A 12,116-nucleotide genomic window follows, 5' to 3' on the forward strand; every position below is an offset into this window, starting at 1 on the left:
GCTAGGAGAACTAACCAAATGTAGTTAAAATGCCCCGCCGGAAATCAAACCCATGACCAGAAGAACCGAAGGCCACTACGCTGACATTTCAGCAAAGCAGCCGGATTATTTATTTATTTCTCCAGGACACTGCCCTTGAGGCGGTAGAGGTGGGCTCCCTCGCTGAGTCCGAGAAAAAACCGACCCTGGAGGGTAAACAGATAAAGAAGGTTTATTTATTTATTTATTTATTTATTCGTTTACCGCACAGTGTTGGCTGCGAGGGAGCCCACCCCTATCACTTCAACTAGTGAGGAGGACCAGTGTCTCGTCCAGGCTACCTCAACGGCTATGCTGAACAGGGGCCTTGTTGGGGGGGGATCGGAAGTGATAGACAAGGAAGGGGGAAGGAAATGGTCATGGCATTAAGTTAGGTACCATCCCGGCGCTTACCTGGAGTAGAAATGGGAAACCACCGAAAACCACTTCGAGGATGGCTGAGGTGTGAATCGAGCCCCCTCTACTCAGTTGACCTAGCGAGGTTGAGTGGACGCCGTTCCAGCCCTCGTACCGCTTTTTAAATGTCGTAGCAGAGCCGGGAATCGAACCCAGGCCTCGGGGGTGGTAGCTAATCACACTAACCACAGTTGTATCCCCCGACCCAAAAATCTCACCCTCCAGGACACTGTCGATGAATCGGTAAACGTTGGATCCTTCACTGAGTCCGAGGGAAAGAACAACCCAGGACGGTAAACAGATTAAGGAAGAACGAAACAAACATACAAACAAACAAACAAACAAACAAACAAACAAACAAACAAACAAAAAAGAAAAAAAACAAAGAAAAACACTCAACGCCAAATCTGGGAAGATCATTCTCAAGAATAGAAAAATAAAGAAAGAAAGAAAGAAAGGTAGAAAGAAAGAAAAACAGAACAATCTTATTTGAAGAAGATGTGAACCAGAATGTACCCTCACACACATTGTAAATGTTATAGGCCCAGTCTGGTTATACGGGATCTCCTCCAACTTGCTCATTACACAAAGTTACGTGATCAAATTAACGGCTTCATTTGAAAAGACACATAACGGCGTTGACTGCGAAACGTTTCTAAATGGGTTTCCTGGCACACGGAGGGGAAAAAACTTTTCACTTTTTACGACCTGTGATTGAGCGCAAGCCGACAGCAATATTGTCAGCACCTGTAGTACAAAACCTGCGCTCATTGATTTAGGAAGTCAATCAGACGTAGCAGTGCCGATTCAAGTACTTTAATCTTCCCACGGACAATGCCGAATGGGGTGGTATTGTTCTGATATTTTCAAACTCCATTACGGCGTTTTATGATCACCTATTTCGTGCTTTTGTCAGGTTGCTTCTATATATTTACCTGAGAACAATGTTGTTAGAGAAGTGCTATGAACTGAGAAGGAATTTAAATGGCCCTCTCCACATTTTATTAGCCTGTGAATTTTCAGTGTCTGTATGGAGAAAAGTAAGTGTACGGGTTCGTACAACAGTGAAAATAGAGCGTTGAACTACGTGACAAATATCTGCGGAGGCTGCAGAACAATTCATGTTCTTTAACTCGAAGAATAAATTTCACCTTGTGGATTGAGCTGTACTGCACCAGGGATGAGCCACTAACACTAGATTTTCCAAAGTTGACAACTTTTACAAGTCTTCGTGAAACTCAAATGTTATCATTTTAACCACCTGAAAGTTTCCAGGTGAGTCGATGATGAGGTTTAATTTCGTCATTATTCCTCAATTATACGTTTCACTGTCCAAGGGTACGACCTGATATTGAGGGATAGACAGTTTTGAATAAATGGACGAATGGGCAGAAAGCATGGCACTTTAATTTATATTGTAATAAAGTATAGAAAAGAATGAGAATCTCAGAACATTATTATAATACACTCCCAATATCAAAATTCCTTCGATATTTGTGAACAGAGACTATCAATTGTTTATAATTTGTAATTACACATGTCACACAGTACTCAAGAAAACATTTGCCTCGAAATCCTTTTCTGCGTGTTATACCAACTGTGTAAACATAAATTATGGGGCGGGAAAGCAGAAGTCTTAGTTTGTAGAAACTTCGGATGAATCATAATATCAAAAGTATACCAACACTGAGTGTGGCCATTATTTGTTCAATAGTGTGTGCTGCTTTATGGTGGACAAAGTGCAAGGAAATAACACAATATTTTTAATACAATATTGCTCGAAAAATTTGCTCTGGAAAACGTATTACGGGGAGGGATCTAATCAGAATTTCTTAGTATTGCATTTACACGTGCATCTTCCGAGATAATTTTAGTGCTATAAAATTCAGATCATACAATATACATTTTCATAATTTTCGGCATTATTATCGATTTATTTAATTTTTTATGAAATAATAATAATAATAATAATAATAATAATAATAATAATAATAATAATAATAATAATAATAATAATAATAACTTCTTGCTGTTAGGGGACGCGCAGCCGTCAGCTTACATTCGGTAGATAGTGGGTTCGAATCCCACCGTCGGCAGCCCTGAAGATGGTTTTCTGTGGTTTCCCATTTTCAAACCAGAGAAATGCTGGGGGCTGTAACTTAATTGAGGCCCCGGTTGCTTCCTACCAAGTTGTAACCCTTTCCCATCCCCCCTCGCCAGTAACCTTCGATGATGTGTTAAAACATCATTAAACAAGTAGCAGATAATAATAATTCCAGGGAAATGGGATTTTTGGACTGAAAAGTTGGCTTTTTCTAGTTCGAATTCCACTTAAATGTAGGGATCTCCTGGCAGTGATGTCGATATCAACAGTCACGTACACCAATGAGCTTGCTTTCTACATTGTCTGGACGTAAGGTGTCAAAATATTATTACAGGGCGAAATACTAAATTTTTAGGGTGATCGAACTTGAAGAGAAATAAAAAAAGAGGGATGAGGTTCGAGTGCTTACAAAAGTGATTTTCAAGTATCGTGTTGCAACAATATACCCAGATCAACGGGAGATAAGTTAAGTAGATTTCAAACTTTCCTTTTGTGACAGATAGCAGACTACAATGAACGACGACTGGAATTTTCAATTTAAAACTTCTCTACCGAAAAAAAAACAAGCAAGTGAGTAGAGGAATGTTTAACGTACTTCACGATGGCTTCATTCACTTGAAGTTAAATTAGGATATCATTTGCGTGCAAGGTGTACGACATGACCTATAATTTGAATAGGACGTAGAAGTATATCTTTGAGTTTCAGACAAACTTGTGCACTGCCAGTTGTTATCAGAATTGAAAGCTTATTTTTCACATACTTTTCTCTATTGATTGAGACATCGAGCATTGATACTTAATTCCTTGCGTACTTCGTACGGTCTCTGGCACCGACGTTTATTGCCATGTATGGTCACCCAAAATAAGAATTAGAGCATGTCATTGAATGTGCCTCGTATTTAATATTATCAAATTATAACTCACCACCTGTAGAGATACGAACCCTGTGCATACCATGTTATGCAGAGGTTCATTTGTTTTTGAGAAGACTGTACTGAGACGAAATTATACAACAACCTGCCCTCATCCTTTTTTGAGCGGCTGTGTATTCAGAGTCCTTGTAAGACAAATTTGAGTCTTATTCAATGTTGAGCATTAATTTATTGAAACCACCTATTCAATACTGGTTAAGTCTTTATGACTATAACAATGTCATTACATTAACTTTGAGTATGGTACATGTTTCGCCTGGCATAGCAGGCATCATCAGCCATTAATTCTATCTCCAAGTCAGAGCTCTGAGTGGGTGCTATTTTAGGATTAATCATAGTCAATATTATTTATATAACATTGCAAAGGAGTGATGAAGCCGTCCATGTTTTAAAGTTCTAAAGTGACATTCTACTCATGTTCACATTTAATGGAATATATTGACTGTTAACTTTCATAATGTCGGTAATGAGAACGGCTTGCTGCAAGTGGAATTAAATCATCTGTACATTTTTACAACTTATTGGAGATTAATATATGCTAGAACTATTCTTAAACATTATTTTTTACAACAATTTACATAATATATATACAAACGTATTGTACATTTTGGAACTGAACTGGTTGATCTTGTCTTGAAGTTTAAATGGAATGTCTTATTCATATCCTGTCAAATAGAGAATATGCTGATGCTGGGATGGCATTATAATCTATTGAAGTCATAGCATTTAAATATACCTTTTTATATTTGTAGGACATTGAAACATGTTCAGCTTATATGTTTTTTGAGGTCGAAATATTCTATAGATCAGTATCACTCCTTAGAAGAATGAGCATCAATATATAGGTGTCTTAAAGTGGAAAGGCGAGAATGCTGTTAGAGAGTTTGATCAAGATTTGTTAGATAACGGATTAATACATGACGGTATAACTTGTTGTATGTTATTTTGTTGTGGAGCTTTTTGAGGTTATTCAGTGTCAGGTTGAAGAGCAGTTCACCGGATTCAAGATGTAGCGTGTGGCTGGTGGGTGTGTTGAAGTCTGTGGAATAAAACAATAAAAGTGTGTGAGTGCTATATTAGGATGATTTATTAGTTAGTAGATTTAACGTTCTTGCAACTTACCCTTTAGACGTTACGAGGAGGTCCTGTTGTGTTGCTTGTGTGAGGTGGTCTGAACAGTTGCTGTATCTCTGCTTCTTATATTGTAGGTATGTGTCATTGTTGTCAGGGAATGAGTTGGGTTATAGTTGGATTTATAGTTGAAGATTTTTTAAAAAGAATTACTGTTTATGTTAAGAGATGACAATAAATTAGGGATTTTTTCCATGACCGGGTTCTTTGTTTCAACAGTGTCATTTAGATTTTTGTTTTTATTGAAGTGTTGGTCTAAAAGGATGTAGGTGTTTTCAAATTCATTCATTAGACTACCTTTATTGATGATCTTTAAGATTTGAAGGTCCTGGTCTTTGGTGGTGAAGTTATGTCCCGTTCCTTTCAAATGGATACTCATAGCGGAGTGTTTGTTGTGCATAGATGCGTTGTAATGTTCTAAATATCTTGTATGAAAGCTGCGTCTAGTATGCCCAACATAAGAAAATTCATATTGGGCGCATTTGAGTCGTGTGTTGAATTTACTGTATGGGGGTTAAAGAATATATTTCTGTTCGTGTTGCGGATATTGAATGCAATATTGATGTCCTGTTTCTTGATTGGGTTAGTGATTTGGTACAGAGCCGGATTTGTGTAGGTGAAGACAGCAAAATTATTTTTTTCAGATCTTTCAGGGGTTAGGTTAGTAGCAGTTTTTAATTTGATTTTGTTTATAATTTTATTGACTGTGTTTGGTTTGTAGCCGTTAAGTTTCGCTAGTTCTTTAATATAATGTAGTTCTTTTTTTCGGTTATCGTCGGAAAGAGGAATTTTGAACGCTCTATATATTAAGCTGTAGAAGGTTGCTAATTTGTGGGAATGCGGGTGCATAGATTCTTTTTTTATAGTCAGAGGGGCAAAAGTGGGTTTTCTATAGGTTTGGAATTTGAATTTATCATGGGTTCTATTTATGGTTACATCTAGAAAATTTAAAGAGTTGTTGGTTTCATCTTCTTTTGTGAAGGTAATGTTATTATTGAGTCCATTAAGAAATTCTAAAATGTTGTTGCTGTTGTTTTGTTGTTTATCAATGATGGCCAACGTGTCATCAACAAATCTTATCCATAGGTGGAGACCGTTGATTTTGTTTACAATTTTGTTAGCCTCAAGATTATCCATGAACATGTTAGCTAAAATGCCTGAAACGGGATCTGCCATTGCCAGTCCTTTTTGATGGTTGATTTTGTTGTTGAAAGTGAAGTAGTTGTTGTTCAAAACAAAGCTCAACAATTTGATAAAGTCATCTATTTCAAATTTGCTTAATTTACTGTGTTTGGTAAGGTTTATTTTGATAATATTTATAGTATCATTAATAGGGATGCTTGCATACATATTACTGATGTCATATGAGACCATTATATTGTTGGGTTGTAGTTTAAATTGTGTTAATTTTTCGCAGAAGTCAATGGAATTTTTTACGTATGCTTCATTGTTGAATTTAAAGTGTTTGTTGAGAAAATAGTGTAAAAATCTTGAGACTTTATACGTGGGACTGTTTCTGCTGTTTATAATAGGGCGCACAGGAACTTCTTTTTTTATGGATTTTGGGTAATGCTTTTGCGGTTGGTAGTTTAGGGTCCATGGTAGTGAGTTTTTGATATTCCTGCTCTTGCAGAAGGAATGATAAATTTTTCAACAAAACCTTTAACTCACGCTGAATTTTTGGTGTGGGGTCTTTGCTCACTATAGTGTAGGTATTGTTGGAAAAGAAAAGTTCTGTTTTGTAGACGTAGTCGACCTTGTTTAATAAAACAGCGGTGGATCCTTTATCAGCTTTCGTAATGATTATATCGTTGTGCGTAATTTTGTTTTTTAAATCGATTATTTGTTTTTTGAGACCTGGTTGTGGGTTATTATTCAATTCATTGACTAAATGGGGAAGTTTCTTTTTAATTTGAAATCTAACGTCGTTGCGTTTGTCAGTAGGGAGTTTGTTAATGTTAGATTCGATTTCGGCAGCTCCACAACGAAATAACATACAACAAGTTATACGGTCATGTATTAATCCGTTATCTAACAAATCTTGATCAAACTCTCTAACAGCATTTTCGCCTTTCCACTTTAAGACACCTAAATATTGATGGTCATTCTTCGAAGGAGTGATACTGATCTATAGAATATTTAGACCTCAAAAAACATATAAGCTGAACATGCTTCAATGTCCTACAAATATAAAAAGGTATATTTAAATGCTATGACTTCAATAGAATATAATGCCATCCCAGCATCAGCATTTTCTCCATTTGACAGGATATGAATAAGACATTCCATTGAAACTTCAAGACAAGTTCAACCAGTTCAGTTCCAAAATGTACCATAAGTTTGTATATATATTATGTAAGTTGTTGTAAAAGATAATGTTTTTTTTTGCTAGTTGCTTTACGTCGCACCGACACAGATAGGTCTTATGGCGACGATGGGACAGGAAAGGGCTAGGAGTGGGAAGGAAGCGGCCGTGGCCTTAATTAAGGTACAGCCCCAGCATTTGCCTGGTGTGAAAATGGGAAACCACGGAAAACCATTTTTAGGGCTGCCGACAGTGGGGTTCGAACCTACTATCTCCCGAATACTGGACACTGGCCGCACTTAAGCGACTGCAGCTATCGAGCTCGGTAAAATATAATGTTTAAGAATAGTTCTAGCATATGTTAATCTCCAATAAGTTGTAAAAATGTACAGATGATTTAATTCCACTTGCAGCAAGCCGTTCTCATTACCGACATTATGAAAGTTAACAGTCAATATATTTCATTAAATGTGAACATGAGTAGAATGTCACTTTAGAACTTTAAAACATGGACGGCTTAATCACTCCTTTGCAATGTTATATAAATAATATTGACTATGATTAATCCTAAAATAGCACCCACTCAGAGCCCTGACTTGGAGATAGAATTAATGGCTGATGATGCCTGCTATGCCAGGCGAAACATGTACCATACTCAAAGTTAATGTAATGACATTGTTATAGTCATAAAGACTTAACCAGTATTGAATAGGTGGTTTCAATAAATTAATGTTCAACATTGAATAATTGATTTTCAATACGGTCAAAGTGAAAATAATCTCTTGTAACAAATCTGAGTCTGCCACGGTAACTTCTTCGTTGACTTCGTCGCTAAGCCCTCAAGGAAGTGATCGATGCTAGATTTACGGTCACTGTAGGTAAATTTTTCGAAATAGTGTGTTTCATCCCTGCAGTTTGAATTCCACGTAAGAATGAAAACCCCAGGCCTTTTAACATATTACTTAAAATCTATGTCCTTATAAAACTCCAAGCTTGCTTTTCGTCAACAAATCTTCCCAATTCTAGCCCAAATTGTCTGGAAATACAAATATGAGTGCAGACACCTCACATCCAGGAGTTAACAAACAGTCTTCAGACTAATATACTGAACCGATAATTCTACTTTGCTATAAAACATTGCAACTACAAGATGGGGTGCAACTATATTTTTATTGCAAGCTCGTGTTCTGTGGCGTGAAAACTCACATTAGGGAGTGAGGCACCAAACATTTGAGCGAGGCCGGAACATTTCGGAAGACCTCGGGTAATTAATAATGAAATTCTGGATAATAACCGTCTTTGCAGGAGATTTCGGCACTGTCATTAACAAAGAAATAAGTAATTAAGAATTTTGGGAAATATCTGACGAAGCTTAAGTCCACAGAGTGGAAATGCATTTAATTAGGCCTGGAGAGAAGTTGGCATCAGTACTGGCAGAGTAGTGACATGTGTCAAGGACATGTAGCCAAATGCGCGGTAATTCTCCTGCACGAAATTAATTAATAACGCCCGTGAAAGAAACAGGAAAAACCAGCAAACAATACCATCATGACTGAAAAAGTAGGTGGAATCTCTGGCATGAATCTGGAAGAAATCGGTCCAGTGGTCGTCAATTGGAATGATCGCACCACAATAGATAACGCCAAATAGAGCGTCCCTAGAAAAGGCTTAAATATCCCCTCCTCAACCAGGAGCGTCAGTCGTCATTCTACGTTCCGAGAAGGTCAGGAAACATTAAGAAGAAGACTTAAAGTGGGCAAAATAGACCTGTAGAATTTCTGAAGCCAGTTGGCCTGAGTGATGAATATTTTACCAAGTGGTAAATGGTGAACGAAGACGAAATTAGCTATTGAAACATTGTAGTTACGACGACTATCACGGTCGGGGTAGAGAATCATAAGTTTAATAATTATAGGATTCCTGAACTTCTCATAGGGAGACAGCAGATTCATAGATAGCTTTTGTGAATTACTGCGGACAATGTTAATTTTTGTAATCGGTAGGGGAAGAAGATATTCTGGCGGAGATAAGCTTTGTGTCTCACGATCAGTCGCACCTGTGAAGATTCCGCAAACTCCATTAGTTGAGTTCTCGACACAAAGCGGGGTGGTTTAACTGTTATATGTGAATAGAATAATTTATGGTAACGTGTGTTGCTTCAAGCCAAGTGTATAAATCTGTGTATTTATTAGGTAATGCTTAAGAGAGGAATGTGTCAATTATGAAGGGCTGAATTGGAGGTGGCTGGCACAAGATGAAGCCGAGATGATGCCATGCCAAGCGACTAAAATTACAGGTCTGTCTAATTTAAATGTTATGTTGTAGACACAAAGCTTATCTCCGCCAGAATATCGTCTTCCCCTACCGATTACAAAAATTAACATTGTCCGCAGTATTTCACAAAAGCTATCTATGAACATTGTAGTTAGAGATGTAAATGCTTGACCCTTTAAATTAATTCATTATTAAATCATAACATCGCGTTGTATATGGTGTGTGTGTAATCATGTAAATTGCGATGATAAGGAAGTGCCTTGTCGTCATCCTCGTGTGGAGGCGTGTGTATAGTGTTGTATGTATAGGTTGTAGTGTGTATAGGTTGAGATGTAATATTTCTGAGATAGGCTGCATAAGAGGAACGATGTCCTGTAGCAATCTAGAATGATTAATGAGTGTAAAGGTTGTCAAATATAAGTGAGCGCGTTGTAACGCATATTTTAGTATAAGTTGATGTTTCTCCCATGATTACTATTTTATGTCACCTCTCGAGACTTTAAAATGTGTTTAAATTTCTGTGAAAATATTTGAAAATGAATTTAAATATTGCAATGAAAATTTATGAATTAATGTTCGTTCCAGTAAAAGTTACAATAATAATAAGGATAAAATGACCGTTGTGAGTGTGATAGAGTCAAATATGAAATTATCCAATAATAATAATAAAAAAATAACGTCAGGATAAAATTTGAGATGATAAATGATGCGTTCAGCAATTATAAGCGAGATTTGCGGTTTATATCGAAATCCAGTGAAGTATGTAATGTTAGCATTTTTGGAAAACTTAAATTTTGTGACACCGTATATTTATGATACAGAAAATTACGGTATTTTGCTCCTGAGGACAGGCGAATTTTGAGAAGCTAATTGTGAGATCATTATAAAGTTGTTTGATCATGGAATCGCTTGTATTTAAAAAAGTTTCAAGTATAATGAAAATGAATTGTAATGGAAATAAAATGTTATGAGAATAGTCAGGAAGATATGAAAGGCAGAGTAAGCCTGTATTTTATGAGTGATGTAGAATAAGCAGGATGCTGAGAATAAGAGGCCCTGTATTTCGACGGAGCGGAATTTTTTTGACATAGTGTATAGGATGAGATGTAATATTTCTGAGGCAGGCTGTGTAAGAGGAACGATGTCCTGTAGCAATCTAGAATGATTAATGAGTGTAAAAGTTGTCAAATCAAAGTGAGCGCGTTGTAACGCCTATTTTAAGTACAAGTTGTTTCTTCCATAGTTACTATTTTATGTAATGCCGTAAGTAATGGCAATTAACTCTAAGTGACGGTTCTATTTGATACCAGCAAAGAGCATTTTGTGATAGTCGACCTCACGATCAAAATACATTCTGACATACTGTCAAGATAAATAATTTTTGTAAATTGAATTCTGTTCTGTATCTTTACGAGACGAAATCATCGCAGACTACAAACATTGCGGGTGTGAAAAATTCATTTTATTAGAAATATAGTTTAGCTTGCATGGATCGATGAGGAGTTACTTCACTGGACAGTTAACGGCGATACATGTTTGGAATGTCAATATGCTAGGTCAGTTTGAATCTCACATTCGAGTTATACCGCAAATATCGTGATGGTAGAGATTATTGTTTTCGGTGATATTACGTAATATTAAATGAGAATAGAGTTTATTTTTATTTAGCGAACTTCACTGCATGTGTTGAGATTGTATTGAGGAATAGATTAAACTATTTGGACATGTTGTTTAAGATCGTTTTCACGCTTTATTGTAGGAAATAGACACAGTAATATTTTCAGGTTCGAGTTCATTTTGTAGCGAATATCACATCATGTGTTAGAGTTTCAACAAGGATCAGACTTTAAAACCTGGACATTGTATTAAAATTTTAATTTCGCCTGGCAGTATGAATGATATGTAGATACCATAACGTTGGCTCAACGATAGATTTAGAATGCCGCGTATATTATATAACTTAAGGATGGGTAGGCATAGTAACGTTAGCTCAACGACAGGATTAGGGCGTCGTCTGTACATAGTAAAGTCATACGTTAGTCATTTTTTCGGATCGACTTGAATGGTGTTAGTGTTTGCAGTAGTGGATACGAATGTGAAAGGTATTAGCAGGTACTATTGAGGCCATGTTTCGGCATAATTCTTACTAGCCAGAAGGATCTCCCATAATAGCGTTGCATCAGTAGTGGCATGAATGTAAGGCTTGTCCCACGTGGAAACCTAGCTAATGGAGACTGCCTTTTACTGCTTAGCCGCGTGTGTTCAAGTTCCATGAACTTTCGTTTTCTCTTCTTTTCTTTACTTTAAGATCTATAGTTCGGGTGTCCGGTATATTATGATAATGCCGTGTGTTGACACTAGTTGATTTATGCAGGATTTACACTACGAATACGGTTTCGACTCGTCAGCTGTTAATATATTTTATTTTCATTTTTCGTCACATTATTCGTATGAGACGTTGATCTACCGATCACTTGTAGTTTAGTTTAATGGTACAAGTGTATTTGGACATATTTATAATGGTAGTCGCAGTTGTAGAAATTTGTAAAGGTTTCCTTTCTTATGTTTTATTGTGGACTTGTAATTTAACAGAATTAACGACGTAACTGTTTTATAACCTGAAAATTTGTTTAGTAAAAACATTTTCAAGTTACTTATCACTTTTCTTTAACTTCAGTGTCTGGCATTTCTTCTAAATTCATAATGAATTTATGTTTTCCTTCATTTCAAAGTTTTGTTCCTTCAGGACGACGTAAAGTAAGATCCGCTCGGATCAAGTTTTGTTGGTTCCTTCTGAACAAATATTTGAGTTGATGCACGTTTCAGCATCGGGATTCCTCTGTAACTTAAGGGTGTCATGACATGACAAAACATGGTGGAATTTTACTTTAGATTGTGACAATTGTTTTAACTTGTAATGAACACCATGCTTTCT

Source organism: Anabrus simplex, chromosome 2 (genome assembly GCF_040414725.1).
Source record: "Anabrus simplex isolate iqAnaSimp1 chromosome 2, ASM4041472v1, whole genome shotgun sequence".
NCBI classification, from domain to species: domain Eukaryota; kingdom Metazoa; phylum Arthropoda; class Insecta; order Orthoptera; family Tettigoniidae; genus Anabrus; species Anabrus simplex.